The sequence below is a fragment of the Musa acuminata genome, chromosome BXJ3-8 (genome assembly GCF_036884655.1).
Source record: "Musa acuminata AAA Group cultivar baxijiao chromosome BXJ3-8, Cavendish_Baxijiao_AAA, whole genome shotgun sequence".
NCBI classification, from domain to species: Eukaryota; Viridiplantae; Streptophyta; class Magnoliopsida; order Zingiberales; family Musaceae; genus Musa; species Musa acuminata.
This window is the reverse complement of record NC_088356.1, coordinates 13,174,380-13,196,399: the sequence shown is the minus strand read 5'-3', so window position 1 is coordinate 13,196,399 and position 22,020 is coordinate 13,174,380. Positions and strand designations below refer to the sequence as shown.

General features: G+C 38.4%; 1 pseudogene; it reads left to right on the top strand.

Annotated features, from left to right (window-relative positions):
• The first annotated feature begins 949 nt into the window (after positions 1–949).
• The window catches only part of LOC135644147 (rop guanine nucleotide exchange factor 14-like), a 50,825-nt pseudogene continuing 29,754 nt past the window's right edge, over positions 950–22,020 (top strand).

The following is a 22,020-nucleotide window of genomic DNA, read 5'->3' as shown; positions in this document are numbered from 1 at the left end:
AATCTTCTAACATGTTTTACTCTGGCCCAAAATGATTCTTCCTGCTTTAATTGTCTCTCCCTAATCGAAGCTTCTTGTATCACTCAAAACGCAGATTAGATCATTAACACATTAATTGATTTCATCATCAAAATCTGAGATTCAACAGCTTGCACTTCTCAAAAGAGAAGAAAGAACTCACTAGCTTGTATGCTCTAAAGTAATAAAAAATTTGCTAAATCGCTTAGCTTGTATATCTCTAAATCTTAAAAGTTTCACTTCTCCTTTTTGTTGATGACAAAGGAGGAGAAATTATGATGTTGATCATGCATGGAATGATGTCTTGATATTTTGATTATGCATAATGATGACATGTCTCTTGGATTCATAATTTATTTCTGAATTTAGTTTCTCTCAATATGGCATATTGATAGGGGGAGTTTGGTTTAAAACTTCATTATCAATTGGTTGTCATCATCAAAAAGGGGAAGATTATTGAATTTTGGATTTTGATGATGAAACCAATTGATAGAGTTTATGATCTAATCTGTATTTTGAGTAACGCAGGACTAGCTTTGATCATGAAAAGACAATTAAAGTAGGAAGAATTAATGTTGGGCTAGAGTGGAACATGTCAAAAGTTTGGTTGTCGAGCTGAAGGATCGGTTGACGTGTCGACAGAAAGCTTCGTGTCATGAGTTCGGGCATCAAGCCTAGAAAAATGGACATTGCGCTAAGGAGATCGAAGTTATAGAGGTCAACGTACCGATTGGGCAAAAGGCCACAAACGAGGACGATGCACCAAAGGATTGGATGAAGCGCCGATGAACTAATGACATGCCGGACAATATATAATTAATGCTTTATAATAATTGTTTAGATCGAAGTAGTTTTAAATTGTAATTGGGTTGGAATTAGGCCAACTTAATTAGGGGCTCATTAGGCCTAAGTTAGGGCTGAGTTGGGCCAGATGGATGGCCCACTCGGCCACTTGGAGCCATGCCAAGCGGTGGCACCACCCACGGTGGAACCGCTTGAGGCTCATCCTCCCAAGAGGTTTGGGCGGTGGTACCGCCCTGTCAAGCAGTGGTATCACCAGAGCCCAGTCTCCGAGGCTCTGTCAAGCGGTAGTACCGCTAAACTGGATGGTGGTATCGCCCAGTATCAAAGTGTCAAGAGGTAGTATCGCCCAATACTAGCAGTAGTACCGCTAGTACCCTAAAGACTCGGGATAAGACTGATTTTGGCTCCAAGTTTGAATCCATTTGGGGCCTATAAATATCCCTCTTATCCCTAATCAGTAAACATAAGAACTGAGAACAAAAACAAGGGAAAACTCTATTGTAATCTTATAAAAATTATCCTCCTCTAGTCTAAATATTGATTTCTGTTTAAGAGAGGAGTGAGTGCGGGTGTAAAGGTTCTCTCCTAAGTCTATCAAAAGGAGAATAGAGTTGTAAGGGTAGTTGGTCCTTACCCATTGAAGGAAAATCGTTAGTAGATGTCGATGGCCTCGATGGAAGAGGAATCGGTAGTGGATGTAGGTCACGAAGACCGAACCACTATAAATTGGTATGCTTTCTTTTTTCACTACTATTTACTTACTTTGCAACTGCTTTATTTCCTTATTACTTTAGCTGCACACTCTTACAAACGTTTTTAAAGTTAAACATTTTTTAATATGGTTTTATCGTACGAAATTTTGAATTATCGATGAAATTTTATATACGTACTAATTCACCCCCCTTCTTAGTGCCGATTCGATCCTAACAAAATCCACTGATTAGGCCTTGGATTCAAGTAGGGTAGAGTGGTGGAGTGGTTTACTGAATTCCATGGTTGATGAGCTAAGTGCCCCCTCAGTCGACGGTTCGATGGGTCTCAGGTGTTCCTAAGATGTTGGTGTTAGGATCAAGAGCGGGACTAACTTTAGAGTAAATAAACTAGCAATTAACTTATAAAGTAATGGCAGTAGTGAAACGAAGAATGGAAATGAGCGCAGTAGAATTTATAGTAGTTCGATCGTTGTGACCTACATCCACTTCTGATTCCTCCTTTGTCGAGGTCACCGGCGCCCACTAATGGTCTTCCTTCAATAGGCGAAGACCAACCACCTCTTTACAGTGCTTTCTCTTTTTTATGGGTTTAGGAGATAACCTTTACAAGCCTCACACCTCTTGGTGGATGATTACAAAGCTAAAGAGAGGGAGGAGGAGGACTCTTATCACTTTTACAATACTTTCAACACCCCAACACTTAGAATTTTTTCACACTTTGATTGCACTTTTGTTGCCCTTTCATGCAGAAAAGGATGGGGTATTTATAGGCCCCAATGGTTTCAAAATTGGAGCCAAAAAGTGTCTTATCCCAGACACTAGGCAGTACCACCGTTTTATAGAGCTCTCGTAGACTGAGCTCTGGTGGTACCACTGCCTAACAGGTGGTACCATCTTCTGATAGTTAATAACTACCAATGGTACCACCGCCTAGAGCACCTGGAAGATTGAGTCCCAAGCGATGCCACCGTCGGTCCTGGCGGTGCCACTGTCGGTCCTGGCGGTGCCACCGTCGGTCGTGACTTCTGGATCTGAATGGGCTATTCAACTAGCCCAATTCAGCCTTATTAAGGGCCTAGTTGGCCCCTAACTGAGTTAGTGGGATTACCTCCCAATTATAACTCAACTTCATGGGATTATTACCTTCCGAGAAGTTCGCCTGAAGATCACTGAAAGAACAATCGACATACCAGACAAAGATTGCTTGTCGAAAGAACAATCGACATTGTTGAATCTCAGATTTTGATGATGAAACTGATTGATACTATTATGATTTGATCTGCATTTTGAGTGATGCAGGAAGCTTCAACCAGGAAGAGACAATTAAAAGTAGGAAGAATCATGTTGGGCTAGAGTGGAACATGTCAAAAGATTGGACGTCGAGCCGGAGGATCGGTCGATGTATCGACAGAAGACCTCCGATCATGGGATTGGGCATCAGGCCAAGAAGAGCGAAAATTATGCCAAGAAAATTAGAGTTTGAAGGTCAACTGGCCGATTGGGCAATAGGCCGCAAGAGAGGACGATGCGCCGAAGAATCAGATGAGACGTCGATGAACCAATGACATGCCGGAAAACATTTGATTAGCTTTGTAATAATTGTCTAGATCGAAGTACGTTTTAGGTGTAATTGGGTTGGAATTGGATCAACTCAATTAGGGGCCAGTTGGGCCCAAGGTTAGGCTGTGTTGGGCCAAGTGAAAGGCCTAAACAATGACCCAACAAGTGGAACCGTCATGGCATAGTCTCATAGACTGTGTTAGGCGGTGGTACCGTCGGTCTGGGCGATGGTACCACCCAGACATAATCTCCGAGAGACTATTAGGCGATGGTACTGCCATACTGGGTGGTGGTACTGCCCAGTGGCAAGGTGCTAGGTGGTGGTATCGTTAGACTGGGCGATGGTACTGCCCAACACAAGCGGTGGTACTGCTAGGACCTAGAAAACTCGGGATGAGACACTTTTAGGCTCCAAGTTTGAATCCACTTAAGGCCTATAAACACCCCTCTCATCCTTGGTTAATGCACACAAGAATTAAGAGCAAAAAGAAACAAAATCGCTGTTGTAATCTTGTGAGAACTCCTCTAAAAACTCTAAGTGTTTGTGCAATTTAAGAGAGGAGCAAGTGGGGGTGTAAAGGTTGTCTCCTAAACCTGTAAAAAAGAGAAAATAGGTGTGAAAAGGTAGTTGATCTTCGCCTATTGAAGGAAGATCATTAGTGGATGCCGGTGGCCTCGGAGAAAGAGGAATCGGTAGAGTGGATGTAGGTCACGATGATCGAACCACTATAAAACAGTTTGCATTTCTGTTTTGCTGTTTATCTTTATTATAAACGGCTTTACTTCCTCATTACTTTTGCTGCACATTCTTATGAATGTGTTTAAATTTAACATCTTTCCGAAATCGGTTTTAATCGAACGAAAGATTTTTGAACCAATATAATTTTATCCGCTGCACTAATTCACCCCCCACCCACACCGCGCCACACCCCCCACCGCCCCCTCCCCCCCCCCTCTCAGTGCCAACTCGATTCTAACAGTTAGTATCAAAGCAAGGTCACTCTCATTTGGTTTAAAACCCAAGATAGATGGCATTTGTCGGCAACCAAGAGGGTCATTCAATTACACGTCCACCCATGTACAATGGGACGGATTACACCTATTGGAGGACTAGAATGAGGATTTTTTTAATTTCTATGGATTTTGAAATATGAAACATTATGAAAAATGGCTTTCAAAAGTCTTTTCTTCCAATGAACGATTGGAATGAGTTGGAGAAGAAGACTTTCGCTTTAAATGCCAAGGCTATGAATGCCTTGTTTTATGCTTTAGATAAAAACGAGTTCAATCGAGTGTCTATTTGTGAAACGACTTTTGATATTTGGCACACACGCGAAATCACTCGCTAATACACTAGTATAGTAAAGGAGTCAAAGATAAATCTTTTAGTTCATACTTATGAATTGTTTCGGATGAAGCCAAGCGAAACTATTGTTGACATGTACACCCGTTTTACGGATGTCGTCAATACTTTAAAAGCTCTAGGCAAATATTTTTCAAACTTTGAACTTGTTAATAAAATCTTAAGATCCCTTCCAATGCATAATTGTCATTCAAGAGGCTAAGGATTTAAATAACTTCCCTCTCGAAGAACTTATCGGGTCACTAATGACCTATAGACTTGCAATGCTTATGAAGAGCTTGAGAACAACCTTCCAAAGAATATGAAGGATATGGCACTAAGAACACATAAAGACCACATTGAAAGAAAGTTCAAGTGATGAGGACTATGATGATGACTTGGCACTCTTGATAAGAAGGTTCAAAAAATTCATAAAAATAAATAAATTTAAAAATGACACTAAAAATAAAATTGAGCCCAAGAAAGAACAAGTTATATTCTACGAATGCAAAAAGCCGGGACATTTTAAAAGTGAATGTCTTTAAGTGCATCCGAAGAAGAGGAGCCAACCAACAAAGAGCAAGTTGCTCACTATGCATTGATGGCATATGGCAACGAGGTAAGTAACTCGATCGAAGCTCATTTATCTTTTGATGAATTATTAAGTGCTTTTCATTATTTATTTGATGAATGTAAATTAGTTAGTAAAAAGTATAAACTATTGAAAAAAGAGCATGCTTCTCTTGTTAGTGATTTTGATAGATTAAAAATTGAGCATGATGATAGTTTAGCTCCTTATACAAAATATGATGAATTAGAAACACTTAAAATGGAGAATTTGCAACTATATGCTATATGAAACCTTAGAAAAATTGAAATAAGTAACAAATCCTTAAACATGATTCTTGCAAGTAAGAATTATATTCATAGAAGAGATGAAATTGGCTTTGTGAGTAATACTGATAAAAATCCAACCATCTTTGTTAAAGGCTCAACTTTGCATGTTTCACCCCGAAACAAATGTGACTTTTGTTGTAAATTTGGACATGTTGCTTATCAATGTCCGTTTAAGAGATGTAGTTCGTACAAATTGATTTGGTTTCCTAGAGGAACCGTAAAAAACTCCATGCAAAATGATAAGTTAAGTCGGTCGATTTTTTAGGCACTCAAGGTCAAATGGGTATCTAAAAATCACCCTTTTTTATAGAAATATTTACCATCACAAGCTAGGAGCAAGAGATGGTATCTTAATAGTGGATGCTCAAGGCATATGACCAGAGATCCATCTCAATTATCTAAGCTCACTAGCCTAGACGAAGGGTATGTCACCGTCGGAGACAACAACAAGGGTAAAATCATTAGCAAAGGAACCATAGGAAACAAATTCAACTTTTAGATTGAAGATGTGTTATTGGTTGAAGGCTTAAAGTACAATCTTTTGAGCATTAGTTAATTGTGTGATAACAGATACATCATTAGATTTGAATCCAATGCTTGCATTATTGAAAAACCACACAAAAATATATCTAGAATTGCCCTAAAACAAAATAATGTATACACTATTGACATTGATGATCTTTGCAATGAAATATGTTTTTCAGTTTTGAATGATGATGCATGGCTTTGGCATAGGAGATTAGGTCATTCTAGCATGAAACCAATCTCTCAAATCTCATCCAAAGAACTTATAAGAGGTATTCCTAATATTAAGTTTGTTAAAGATAATGTGTGTGATGCATGTCAATTAGGAAAACAAATAAAAGGTAGTTTCAAACCAAAGAATCAAATAAACACCTCTAGACCATTGCAATTGATCCATATGGATTTCTTTGGACCAATTGATACATCAAGCTTAGGAGGTAGCAAATACGCTTTTGTAATTATGGACGATTATAGTAGATACACTTGGACATACTTCTTGGCACACAAAAGTGATTGGTTTAGGTATTTTTTTAAGTTTTGTAAACTTGTTCAAAATGAAAAAAACTTTATGATTTTATCAAGTCAGAGTGATCATGGTGGCGAATTTCAAAACCATGATTTATAAATTTTTTGTGAATCTAATGGATACAACCATAATTTCTCTACTCCGAGAAATCCTCAATAAAATGGAGTAGTAGAAAGAAAAAATAAAATTTTATAAGAAATGACAAGAACCATGTTGAACAAATATAGCCAACCCAAATATTTTTGGGCCGAAATCGTTAATATGGCATGCTATATTATGAATAGGATTTTAGTAAGACCAGTACTTTCCAAAACTCCTTATAAATTGTGGAATAACAAAAAACCTAACGTTTCATATTTTAAAGTTTTCAGTTATAAATGTTTTATCTTAAATGAAAAAGATGCTGTAGGAAAGTTTGATGCAAAATCCGATGAAGGGATTTTTCTTGGTTATTCTTTTATTTCTAAAGTCTTTCATATCTTTAAAAGAAGAACTTTGGTTATAGAAGAGTCTATTCATGTTATCTTTAATGAAGTTTTCGAATTTAATAAAAATAAGTTTGATGTTGATCTTAATTTTGATGCTTTGAATTTAAATGAACCCTCTCCTTCAACTAGTAAATTGGATACATCTTCTTCCGAAACATCCTTACCCAAGGAATGGAAGTATGTAGATGCTCATCCTAAGGAGCTAATCATAGGAGACACATCAAAAGTTGTTCAAACTCAATCTTCTCTTAAAAAAATTTGTGTCAATGCCGCTTTTATTTCTCAAATTGAACCTAAATGTATTGACGAGGCCTTAAAAGATGATTCATGGGTTATCGCAATGCAAGAAGAGTTGAACTAATATGAGAGAAACGAGGTGTGGAAGCTTGTTCCGAGACCAAATGACCATTTAGTTATTGGTACTAAATGAGTTTTTGGAAACAAGCAAGATAAATTTGGTATCGTGGTTAGAAATAAGGTTAGATTAGTGGACAAGGGTTTCAACCAAGAAGAAGGTATCAATTATGACAAAACATTCGCTCTTGTGGCACGATTAGAAACCATAAGTATGCTACTTGCCTATCCTAGTAGTAATAATTTTAAGTTATTTCAAATGGATGTTAAAAGTGCTTTTCTTAATGGCTTTATTTCTGAAAAAGTTTATGTTGAACAACCTCCTGGATTTGCGAATGATAATTTTCAGAATCTTATGTTTAAATTAACTAAAACTCTCTATGAATTAAAACAAGCCCCAAGGGCTTAGTATGAGAGACTTAACTCCTTTCTTATCCAAAATAATTTCTCTAAAGGCAAGGTTGATACTGTTAGGATCAAGAGCACTAAGAGGGGGGGGGGTGAATTAGTACAGTGGAAAACTTTTGACGATTAAAACTACGTTCGTACGTTAAAATCTGATTCCGACATAAAAGTCGTTTCATGCAGATAATAACTTTGAAAGCTTATGGAAACGTATTTGAAGTAAAGTAAGGAAGGCAGTTTGCAGTTAAGATAAATAGCACAAAGGAAATGCAAACCAGATTTTAGAGTGGTTCGGTCAAATGTGACCTACATCCACTTTCGGCTTCCTCCTCCGACGAGGTCACCGATGTCTACTAGAGGCCTTCCTTCAATAGGCGAAGGCCAATCACTCTTTTACAGTTTCACTCCTTCTGACGGGCTTAGGAGACAACCCTTACAGAATTTTCACTCGTCTCTTGAATAATCAAAACTTGGAAGAAAAGAGGGAGGAGAACTTTTAGCTTATACAATACTTTTGAGCTCTAAAAATCATAGAGTAAGATTGGATTTTCGGTGCCCTTTCATACAGGAAAGGGTGGGGCTTATATAGGCCCCAAACTAATTTGAATTTGGAGCTAAAAAAGGTCATCTCCCGAATTTTCGGGGTCCTGGCGGTACTACCGCCATAATTGGGCGGTACTACCTCTCGGAGACCGAGCTCAGGCGGTACCATCGCCTGACAGGGGCGGTTGCACCGCCCAGCTTTCTTGGGAGACTGAGCTCCTGGGCGGTGCCACCACCGACCCAGGCGATGCCACCGCCGACCCAAGCGGTGCCACCGCCTGCCAAAAAATTTGGGTCCGAATGGGCTGATCCATTCGGCCCAATTTGGGTCTGTCAAGGGCCCAATTGCCCCTAGATTAAGTTAATGGGATCACCTCCTATTCCTAACTTAATCTACATGCTAACTACGATATTTCTTAAGATATTTATTGCAACTTGCTCTGATGCGTCAATCGCTTCTTCCAGCGAGCTTCCGGCGAACTTTCGGCGAACATCCGACGAACCCTCGACGATGCTCCGGTGGACTTCTGGCCAACTCCTAGACTTACAACGATCCACTTGGTGAGTTCCGACAAGCTTCTTTGGCAAGCTCATGGACTTCTCATATTTGTTCCCGCATAACCTCCGACGACCGTCCAGCCTTCCGACGAACTCTCGAACCCCTAACGTGATCATGGTCTTGACTCCGGCACAACTCCTGGTGCATGTCTTACTTCCATCGTAGTTAATCCTGCACATGTAAAACAAACTTTGATCTAGAAAATTAATACTAAGCATTAATCAAATTGTCCGACATGTCATTGGTCCCTCGACGCTTCGTTTGATTCTTCGGCGCATTGTCCTCTCCTGCGGCAAATTGCCCAATCGGCCAGTTGACTCCGCAACTCCGATATCCTTAGCACAATATCTGCTCTTCTTGGCGCGATGCCCGAATCCACGGCCCGAAGCCTTCTGTCGATACGTTGACCGATCCACCGGCTCGACGTCCAATCTTCTGACATGTTCCTCCGGCCCAATATGATTTTTCCTGCTTTAATTGTCTCATCCTGATCGAAGCATCCTGCGTCACTCAAAACGTAGATTAAAACATTAACATAATTATCAATTGGTTTCATTATCAAAATACGAGATTCAACAATCTCCCCCTTTTTGATGATGACAACCAATTGATGACAGAGTTAAACTTAACTCCCGGAGTTTAAACAATCTCCCCCTATCAATATGGCTTATTGATAGAAACTCTTAAATTAAAAAATCCAAGCAACATGTCTATTAGAACCCTTACAGATTCTAAACTTGGGGTTGATCTCTTTAGGGGATCGGCCTCCTTGGAACTCTATAGGGGTTCCTCCCTCTAAGTTGTTGCTCAAAGGCTGCAGAAAAGATTCATCTATTGCTTATCAAAAGAGGAGGAATACATGGCTATTTATAGGGTTTGTAAACCCTAACTCCTAATAGGACTCCTACTCAAGATTCCTACTTCTAACAAACTCCTAATAGGACTTTTACTCAAGACTCCTATTCCTTTACAACTCCTAATTCATCTCTAAGAAACAACCTCCTAACCCTAGCCAGCCTCTTCACCTCTTTAATAGGGGTCGGCTTAGGTAGGTTTTACATGAATATCCATCTCAATTAGGACTCTCCTAGCTAGAGTCCTAACAGATCCGCCCTCTTCAAATCAGCCTTGTCCTCGAGGCTGACGATTCATGAATTTTGGGACTTTGATCTTCAAGTCGTCATAGTTCTTCCAAGTGGCATCTTCTGTTGGTAGGTTCACCCACTGTATTAGCACTTTAGTAGTGGGTCGTCGTCATCGAGTCCGTCGATCAATAATGGCACTTGGCTGGGTCTGGAGTTCTCCTTGGATAGTCATATTTGGTGGGTGGCTTTGGGCTATCTCCAAGCACCTATTTACAACTTTTGTCTGGCCGTTGATTTGTGGGTGATATGTCATACTCCTTTTCAATTTAGTACCCTGCATATGGAATAACTTTGTCCAAAATCTGCTCGTGAAGATGCAAGTAGAATTTATCATAAGCACAATACGTCCCTTATAGTGTAATTCTTTTGAGTCCCAATTGTAATGAGCCACGGAGCTTGGTGCTTCCTCCAATTTTTTTATAATCTTACTAGTCTCTGAATCTTCCTGCCATTCTATCTTAATATCCTCAAGGAAGTCGCAGGTTGGAAGTGAAATGGCCAAAACTTCAGCTTGCTCGGGTAGCTGCGAAAGCGCATCAGTAAGAATATTCTCATTCCCCTTTTTGTAAGTTATTTCATAATCAAATTCAAGAAGTTTTGTTACCCATTTTTGCTGCTCAGGGGATGATATCTTTCGCTCCAAAAAGTACTTTAGGCTTTTATAGTCAGTTTTAATTTGAAATCGTCGACCAATCAAGTAGGGTCTCCACCTCATTGCTGTGCGCACAATGGCAAGCATCTCCTTATCATATGTTGACTTATTTTGATAGGAGGGAGATAATGCCTTGCTAGTGTATGCGAGTGGTCGACCATCTTGCATGAGAATGGCTCCAATTCTGACTCCAGATGCGTCGCCCTCAATAATGAAGGGTCGGTTGAAATCTGGTAGTGTTAGCACCAGCATCGTCGTCATGGCTGCCTTAAGTTTGTCGAAGGCAGCGGAGGCTCTGTCTAACCATTGGAAGACATCTTTTTCCAGTAAGAAAGTAAGTGGTGCATTGATCTTTCCATAGTTTTTCACGAACTTACGATAGTAGCCTGTTAAACCCAGAAAGCCATGTAGCAATTTTATGTTCCTCAAGGTAGGCCAGTTTTGCATTACTTCAATTTTGAAGGGGTCCACTGCCACACCTTCCTCTGATATGATATGCCCAAGATATTCCACCTTCTATTGAAGAAAGTAAAAATTCGTAGTGGTTGTTGTGTCTTCAAAAGGTGGTTTTCGGTATGTCTTCTTCGCACACTTGTATTTGATGATACCCAGATCAAAGGTCCAGCTTTGTGAAGATTTGTGCTCCCTTTCATCTAGCAATTCATCTGCTATTAGAATAAAGTATTTCTCCTTGATGGTTATGCCATTGAGAGCTCGGTAATCAACGCATATTCGTCATGTTCCATCCTTCTTGCGTACAAGTAGCACCGGTGAAGAGTAGAGGTTGCAACTTGGCCGAATAACTCATGTTTCGAGCATCTCTTTTATAATTCTTTCTATTTCATCCTTTTGGAGATGTAGACATTGATATGGCCGAGTATTTATTGGAGGTTTGCCTGAAAGAATCATTATATAATGATCATGCCGACGGGAAAGAGATAGGTTATGCGATTCGTCAAATATATCTGAAAATTTAGCAAGCAAAGGAAGTAGTTTTGGATCTTCAAATTCTATTGGCTCTCCCTTAGTTTGCTGCTCAAGTTGTACCAAAAAGCCGCTGCATGCTTTATGCAAAATCTTCTTCATTTGTTGTGTGCAAATCGTCGTTACGTCGCCCCCACGTTTCCCATTCAGTATCACCTGTTTCTCCTTACTGTAAAATTTCATAATTAGTTGTATAAAATTCCAAGAAATATCACCTAATGTCATCAACCATTTAATTTTGAGCATGGCCTCATGATCATCAAGAGGAAGAAGGAAGAAATATGTAATTATATCTTGGTAAGGCCTCATAATCAGCAACAGTTTCACTTGCGGGCGCCTACGATCATACTTCAAAATCCATCCATCGGTGACCTTAATGTCAAACCTGCTGCAATTCTCGATAGGTAAAGCCATCTGGATAGCAACCTTACTATTTAGAAAGTTATTAGTACTGCCCGTGTCGATGAGAACAGTGATCGGTTGTTGTTTGAGAAGGCCTCCAACTTTCATCGTTTGCAGGTTTGAGTAGCCGGCTAGTGTATGTACCGTAACTTTGGTCGGTTGTGGCTCTTCTTCTGCATCTTCTTCTTCATGTTCAAGGCTCTCTTTTGGATGTTCAATGACCTCTTCTTCTATTGGTTCAATCATAAGAAGTCTCCTTTTACTACAGCGATGCTCACGGCTCCATGGCTCATCACAATGCCAACATAACCCCTTCGCATATCGCTCCCGAAGCTCTTCTCTTGTTAACCTTTTTGGTGTAGGGACTTGGTCGACAGTAGGGGGGACTGAGGGCTTCAATATTACTGGTTGAGGAGCGACCCTAGTCCTCTGAGCTTCATGGTTCAATTGCTCCTCTTGATATCGTGCGAAAGAGATGGCTGCCATAAGCTTATATGGTTGTCGTGCTTTAACTTCTCCTCGGATCTCCGGCTTCAAGCCCTCAATGAAGGTCCTCAATAGCTGTTTTTGAGACCAATCATGAGTTTGATTAGATAACCTTTCAAACCTGGTTTGGTACTCCTGAATGGTAGAGGTTTGTCGGATCTTTGCTAGTTGTCCGTCAATATTCTCGTAATCGGTTGGTTTGAAGCGGATTAGCAGTCCTTCTTTGAATTGTCGAAATGAAAGGACTCTATAAGTATGTTCAAACCAGTCAAACCACTATATAGCATCCCCTTCAAGATGTATAGCTATAATTTTCACCATAGATGCATCCGCGGTTTTATAGTACCGAAAATATCGCTCTGCGCGCGAGATCCAACCAATCGGGTCTCCTTCTTCCCATCTAGGAAAGTCAACTCTCATGCATGGATAGTTGGGGTTGGTCATAGAGCTTCCCCTCTCTTGGAAGTCATATCTTTGGGCTTGGTGCGATTGGGCAAAGCTCTCTCCTTGATGTGATTTCTTCGGGCTTAGTGGTCGGCCCAATCTGAGTTCGGTAAAGAGCGTCCGAATCTTATCCTCCATTCACGCCTCGAAGGCTTCAAATTTAGCATTGATTACCTCCTCAGATGCCATAGTATATGCCGCCAAATCTATGATGTTAAGATCTCTCTTTTGTTGTCAGGTTAAAGGCATGTATTGGTTGAGAAAGGTGATGGTCGAAAGGGTTGGTAGATTGGTGAATGTAGGCTACGATTTAGGCTTATTTTGTGGCTATTTTGGGTGCAGTTTGAGGGTGTGGTTTGGTGAAGTTTTAGGACTGTAGATGAAAGTTTTGGATCTATGGTAGATGGTAGCAAAGGTTTGATAGAAATAAGTGGAAATTGCAGCAAGTATGTGCTGTCTTGTAAGAGTAGAATTGTCGTCGAAGAAAAAATAGTTTTTCGATGTAATTTCCATCAAAAACTTGAGAGAATTGAGGAGGGAATTGATAGCAAAATCAAAGTTTATATAACAGCAAGGATATATAATTTAATCAAGAAATTTTCAGTAGTATAACAGCAAGGAAATTGGTGCAAGTTGCGATTGCAGAATTCTCGTCGAGAAATTTCAGCGGCTTACAACGAAAATTTACAGCAACACAAAATCATTTTTAGAGATGAATTCCTTAATAGATCAAACTTAAATGGTAGCCAAGATGATCTATGAAGTGTATAAGAAATTTCATTCAAAAAAGATTGAAAATAGATGTGTTAAGGCAACAATATGCGGCTGAAATTTTCTACAGCACAGATTTTTAAGTATAGCAGATTGGACGTAAAAGATCAGTGGTTTATATTGAGAATTTTTTGATGAAACTAAAGGGAAATCTACTGTTAGGAAGTTTCAAAGCTATCATAAAAAAATTGTAGAGATTTGGATAGAAACAACGTAGTATCAAGATCAAACAAACAGTGCTATACGACTGAAATTTTACAGTGTAGATTTTCAAGTATAGCAGATTAGACGTAAAATATCAATGGTTTATATTGAGAATTTTTTTACAAAACCAAAGGAAATATGCTGTTAGGAAATTTCAAAGATGTCATAAAAATTTTGTAGAGATTTGGATAGAAAAAACACAGTAGCAAGATCAAACAGACGGTGCTATACGGTTGGAATTCTGCAACGTATCTTTCGTCATAGAGATGAAAACTTTATGACGAAAAGTTTATGCAGCAATATAGGAATAATTTTTTTTTGGATTTTTAAATAAGGATAACTAAATTGCAGCAGCAGTAAGGTAGAAAACCAGAACCTATTGTAATTCACGGGGAGATCAAAGGATGATCCGTGGTGGTGGAGATGACGACGGAATTTGGCGATGACCTTTTAAGCAATTATGGGAATTGCTTTGGGCAGTTGTAGAGGGTTGATGGATGGCTGTGGAAGGGCAGCGAGACGCCAAGAACGCTGCTCTGATACCAGGTGTTAGAACCCTTACAGATTCCAAACTTGGGGTTGATCTCTTTAGGGGATCGGCCTCCTTGGAACTCTATAGGGGTTCCTCCCTCCAAGTTGCTGCTCAAAGGCTGCAGAAAAGATTTATCTATTGCTTATCAAAAGAGGAGAAATACATGGCTATTTATAGGGTTTCTAAACCCCAACTCCTAATAGGACTCCTACTCAAGACTCCTACTTCTAACAAACTCCTAATAGGACTTCTACTCAAGACTCCTATTCCTTTACAACTCCTAATTCATCTCTAAGAAACAACCTCCTAACCCTAGCTGGCCTCTTCACCTCTTTAATAGGGGTCGACTTAGATAGGTTTTACATGAATGTCCCTCTCAATTAGGACTCTCCTAGCTAGAGTCCTAACAATGTCATGATAAAATCATGACATATAATCTATCAACATACTTCTCCCCTTTTGTCATCAACAAAAAGGAAAAGTACCACAACCAAGTGTTTGGATATATAGATTCAAATCATTGCATGAAAAATATAGTATCAAATTTTATCATCATGCAATTTGTAAGCTTGAAAATTTACCAAGTGCTACATCATGCTTAAAACATTCAAGCTATCAAGTTGTAGATATGTAAGGTAGCCAGATAGCATGTTCTACATCATTCAAGCTAGCAAATTAGAGAAGTTCAAGAAAGCAACTCTTGCTTCTTGAAATATGCAAGTTTGTACATTTTGCTAGGTGTGCAAGTTTGATATATTTTGCTTCTTGAGATAGGCAAGATAGCAATTTTGGTGATGTTCAATATAGCAAGTTCTTTCTTCTCTTTTGAGAAGTGCGATTTTTGCTTTCTTTGCAATACGCAAGTTAGCTATTTTTGCTTTCTTCTTGTATTGTGCAAGCTAGCATCTTTTATTTTGAGATGTGCATATTAGCAACTCTTTCTCCCCCTTTGTCATTGGCAAAAAGAAGGGAAGACCCTTTACGTCAATATCTAAATCATGACAAAGGTAAATAGCATTGATGAAAATTCAAGTCGTGAATGTTAAAATAATTATTTTATCATGAATATTTTATCGTTGCATGCATCATTATCATAAGTTAAAGTATTACACGTATAATGTTAAATCATCATGTATATAAAATATAACATCATCATTACATGCATGATTCCAAATCATCATTCTATCAGAAAATGATAATTATTGATTTTCACATTATTTCAAAAAAAAATCAAAGTGTTGCATGCATTTTTATCTAAGGGAAAAATCATAGTGTTGCATGCATTTTTATCTAAAGGAAAAAATCATAGTGTTGCATGCATTATTCCAAAACATTTCAAGCCATGCAAGCCATAAATACCAAGAAATCATGTCATGAAGGATAAAATCATTTGAATACCAAAAGACATGATTCATATAGTAAATATATTCTTTAAATAAAATATTAAGAAAAATCATAGGAGTACAAAGAAGAGATCTTGTTTTAAAAGAAAATCAAGTAATAAATCCAAGAACTCACAAGGAAAAATCATGATTCATTTAGAAAATCTCATCTTAAGAAAATATCAAGTAGAATCGTAGGAGATTGATTAATGAGAAATTTTGATTCATAATAAAATCTCATGTATTGAATGTCGAGAAATCAAAATGACGATTCATAAAAAAAATCACAAGTTATATTCAAGAGAAAAATCATCATTCATTTTCAATTCGTTCAATTTGTCAAATCAACATTTCTTGGGTATGCATGATATCAAAACATGGTTTCAAATCTTCAACATATAATATATATAAATTCAAAAATCGAAAGGAGAAGGAAAGAATTCAAAGGTACAAACATTTCAACCATCTCATAAACAAATGAAGGATCAAGTCATGAATCCAAAATTTCATGAATCATTTCGACAAATCTCCTTTTAAATAATCGAAATGATCATCAAAGGAAATCTCATATTATTCCAAGAAATCAAGATCATGATTTTGATAAAACTCATCTCAAATTCAAATCATCAAAATCATTTTTATGGTTTACAAAATTCATAACATAAGTAGATTCATGATTTCATTGATAATATATTTTTCCTTTTTATGTATTTTATTTTAAGTGATTGATTTCATGTTAGTATGCTTTTTCATTTATGTTAAATAAAAACATGCATCAACCTTTAGGATCGAAAAATGAATTTCATCATAAAACCATCAAGATTAATAGATTTTCAAAAATAAATTGTTAGGATCAAGAAAATTCAAAAATAAAATTTAACACTTTTATGCATTCAGACATGGTTTTGCTATATATTTTCAAACACAATCATGAAGATAAAACATGCTCATGATCATAAAAATTTTTGTATCCAAAACACATAATTTCCAACATGTTATTAAGGCATGTAATAGTGTAAAGTTCTCATTATAGTAATTAAGTGAATGAATTAAGAACGTCCGAAAAATTATTTTAATAAGTTCATACATTCGGACACATTTTTGCCATATGTTTTTCAAATACATTCATGAAAATAACATATGCTTATCATCATGTATAACTTAAAATCTCATGTATAAAATTGTCAATCATGGTATCAAAATATTTAATATTACATCATTATGCATTTCTTCAAATCAAACATGATTTTATTTAATCAAAATCGAGAAATAATAATGGAAATAAATATGATACACATTATTACTTCTTAACCACATATAGTATAATTTCATATTTTCAATCAAAATCATTTTGTTTGTTTATCATAAAATATATATTTTTTCATGATTATTTTCAAAACTACTAGCATGATCATAGTTTTTACATTTTCATTTTTTTTAACATGCAATTATTAAAAATAATTTTCTAAACAAAATAAGAAAGAAAATGCACCATGGAAAGCATCATGTTATTTCAAAATAAATTAGGGGGATTTTGATTACCTCATCATTGAAAGCGGTTAAGGCGTAGTTTGCCACCTCGCCTTTCTTGATTTTCTCCTCGTCTTCGGAGGAGCTCGATTCATCGCACTTTGTGTTCTTCTTCTTGCGTTCAAAGCAAGTAGTTTCGTTCCTTTTGTTCTTAAATTTTTATTTTTTTTAATTTTTTAAATTTCTTAGTGAGTATTCTTGTTCACCATCACTTGAGCTTATGCTCGAGTGGTCTTCAAATGTTCTATGTCTCAAATTCTTCCTGTTCTTTAGAAAGTGGTTTTGTTTATCACGTGCATTGCACGTCATTTCATAGGTCATCAAAGACCCAATAAGTTCTTCGATCAAAAAGGTATTTAAATTTTTTGATTCTTGAATAGCGTTATTTTTGAATCCCAAGTTTTAGAGAGTGAGCGTAAAACTTTACTAACAAGTTCAAAGTTTGAAAAGGTTTTACCAAATCCTTTTAGACTATTGACGACATCCGTAAAACGGGTGTACATGTCTCCAATAGTCTCTCTTGGTTCCATATGAAACATCTTAAAATCATGCATCAAAAAATTATTTTAGAATCTTTTACACTACTTGTGCCTTCGTGTGTGATTTCAAGAGTGCGCCAAATATCGAAAGCCGTTTTGCACAAAGAAACATGATTAAACTCATTTCTATCTAAGGTATAAAACAAGGCATTCATAGCCTTTGTATTTAGAGAAAACGTCTTCTTTTCCAAATCATTCCAACGGTTCATTGGAAGAAAAGACATTTCAAATCCGTTTTTGACTATATGTCATAAATTCAAATCCAATAAAAGCAAGAAAACTCTCATTTGAGTTTTCTAATAAGTGTAGTCTGTCCCATTGAAAAAGGGAGGACGAATGAGAGAGTGACCCTCTTGGTTGCCAAAAAGAGCCATTTCAATTTGGGTGTTAAACCAAATATGAAAAACGAGGCTCTGATACCAATTGTTAGGATCAAGAGCACTAAGACGGGGGGGGCGGGGTGAATTAGTGCAGCAGAAAACTTTTGACAATTAAAACTGCGTTCGTACGTTGAAATCTGATTCCGATATAAAAGTCATTTCGTGCAGATAATAAATTTGAAAGCTTACAAAAACGTATTTGAAGTAAAGTAAGGAAGGCAGTTTGCAGTTAAGATAAATAGCACAAAGGAAATGCAAACCAGATTTTAGAGTGGTTTGGTCAAACGTGACCTACATCCACTTTTGGCTTCCTCCTTTGACGAGGTCACCGACGTCTACTAGAGGCCTTCCTTCAATAGGCGAAGGCCAATCACCCTTTTACAGTTTCACTCCTTTTGATGGGCTTAGGAGACAACCCTTACAGAATTTTCACTCCTCTCTTGAATGATCAAAATTTGGAAGAAAAGAGAGAGGAGAACTTGTAGCTTATACAACACTTTTGAGCTCTAAAAATCATAGAGTAAGATTGGATTTTCGGTGCCCTTTCATACAGGAAAGGGTGGGGTTTATATAGGCCCCAAACTGATTTGAATTTGGAGCTCAAAAATGTCATCTCCTAGATTTTCGGGGTCCTAGCGGTACTACCACCATAACTGGGCAGTACTACCTCTCGGAGACTGAGCTTAGGCGGTACCACCATCCAGTCTCACTCGGAGACTAAGCCCAAGCGGTACCACCGCCTGACAAGGGCGGTACCGCTACCTAGTCTCGCTCGGAGACTAAGCCCAGGCGGTACCACCGCCTGACCTGGGCGGTTGCACCGCCCAGCTTTCCTGGGAGACTGAGCTCCTGGGCGGTGCCACTATAGGCCAGAAAATCTGGGTCCGAATAGGCTGATCCATTCGGCCCAATTTGGGTCTGTCAATGGCCCAATTGCCCCCAGATTAAGTTAATGGGATCACCTCCCATTCCTAACTTAATCTACATGATAACTACGATATTTCTTAAGACATTTACTGCAACTTGCTCCGGTGCGTCAATCGCTTTTTCTGGCGAGCTTCCGACGAACATCTAACGAACCCTCGGTGATGCTCCGACGGACTTCCGGCCAACTCTTGGACTTGCGATGATCCACTTGGCGAGTTCCGACGAGCTTCTTTGGCAAGCTTCTGGACTTCTCGGATTTGTTCCCGCAGAACCTCCGACGACCGTCCGGACTTCCGTCGAACTCTCGAACCCCCAACGTAATCATGGTCTTGACTCCGGCGCAACTCCTGCTGCATGTCTTACTTCCATCATAGTTAATCCTACACATGTAAAACAAACTTCAATCTAGACAATTAATACTAAGCATTAAACAAGTTGTCCGGCATGTCATTGGTCCTTCGAAGCTTCGTCCGATTCTTCAGCACATCGTCCTCTCCTGCGGCCTATTGCCCAATAGGCCAGTTGATTCCGCAACTCCGATATCCTTGGCGCAATACCCGCTCTTCTTGGCCCGATGCCCGAATCCACAACCCGAAGCCTTCTGTCGATACGTTGACCGATCCACTGGCCCGACGTCCAATCTTCTAACATGTTCCTCTAACCCAACATGATTTTTCCTGCTTTAATTATCTCATCCTGATTGAAGCATCCTACGTCACTCAAAATGCAGATTAAAACATAAACATAATTATCAATTGGTTTCATCATCAAAATACGAGATTCAACAGATACTACATTGTTTATTAAAAATTTTTAAAAATAATTTTCTTGTTGTTCAAATTTATATTGATAATATTATTTTTGGTTCTATAAATGAATCCTTATGCGAATCGTTTACCAAGAGTATGAGCCAAGAGTTTGACATGAGTTTAACGGGTGAACTAACTTTCTTTTTAGGCTTACAAATCAAACAACTTAGTGATGATATTTTTCTTAGTCAAACAAAATATGTGTTACACTTACTAAAATGGTATAATATGGATAGTTCAAAGGCTATTAATACTCCTATGAGTACCTCCACTAAGTTAGACATTGACGAAAGTGTAGAAAGCTTTGATCAAAAAGCTTATAGGGGTATGATAGGTAGTTTACTATACCTCATCGCAACTAGATTGGACATCATGTTTAGTGTAGGACTTTGTGCTAGATTCCAATCTAATCCTAAGCTATCTCATATTAAAGTAGTTAAAAGAATTCTTAAATATCTTAAAAGAACCACTAATATAGGATTATGGTATCCAAAATCCGAAAAAATTAAATTAATTGTTTATGCTAATGCGGATTTTGCTGGATGTAGAATAAATAGAAAAAGTATATCCGGAATATGTCAATTCTTAGGTCTTGCACTTGTCTCTTGGTCTTCCAAAAAACTGCTAGTCATAGGTGCCCAGCAAGCCAATCACGTGAGTGATGGCACGTGTGACTTGATACAGAATCTTTTTGCTTATTATATTTTGACGTATATCACTTTATAACTATTGCATAATATATATATATATATATATATATATATATATATATATATATATATATATATATATATATATATTGTGATGTCCTTGGATTTGTGCAATGGGAATCGGATCGTGATGAGATCACGATAATGAGATCGATTCACCTTTAAACACATATCCTAAATAATCCCGGTCATAGGTTACTCGAGAGGGACATCGTGATAACCGGACAGACTGGTGTGCTGTATACCCGTCAATATGATGGATGCAGTTGGTCTCATAGCTGCTCGTGTAGGCGTGTAGGGACACTAGGGATACAGTACAGGTGCTCATTGGAGAATGAGTTCACTGATTGATCCGCTTACGGGATGCTGGATGGTTGATGATGCCTTATTGTCAGACAGCGATTCCGTAGTCCTAGTGGTGTATCTGGTCCTTAGACTTGAGACACCAAGGATATCCTGTATGAGTGCTCCACTCTTTGATGCTAGTCATAGGTGCCCAGCAAGCCAATCACGTGAGTGATGGCACGTGTGACTTGATACAAAATCTTTTTGCTTATTATATTTTGGCGTATATCACTTTATAACTATTGCATAAATGCATATATATATTGTGATGTCCTTGGATTTGTGCAATGGGAATCGGATCGTGATGAGATCACGATAATGAGATCGATTCACCTTTAAACACATATCCTAAATAATCCCGGTCATAGGTTACTCGAGAGGGACATCGTGATAACCGGATAGACTGGTGTGCTGTATACCCGTCCATATGATGGATGCAGCTGGTCTCATAGCTGCTCGTGTAGGGACACTAGGGATACAGTACAGGTGCTCATTGGAGAATGAGTTCACTGATTGATCCGCTTACGGAATGCTGGATGGTTGATGATGCCTTATTGTCAGACAGCGATTCCGTAGTCCTAGTGGTGTATCTGGTCCTTAGACTTGAGACACCAAGGATGTCCTGTATGAGTGCTCCACTCTTTGATACCAGACTTATAGGTTTGGCTGTCCCCAGATCTAGTACAGCTGGTCATTGGGAGTGGTAGTCGACCTTACGAGGGCTATTGAGTGTCAATAGAGGATCATCCACTCTCGGCGTCATGAGAGGAATATCCCATGTGTTCTTGCTCAGACAAATCCCTGGCCAAGGTCATTCGGGTTGAGAGAGAAAGAGTTCTCCGGGAGAATCCGATTAGAGCGAGACTCGAGTAGAAACCGTATGGGTCTGACAGCACCATGCTCGATATACGGTCTCTGGGATATTAGATGGATGAGGGACTATAGGTACATGGTAACTGAGGACAGACAGGTCCAATGGATTGGATTCCCCTGTATCGTCTGGGGACTACGGCGTAGTGGCCTAGTACGTCCGTAGTCGATGAG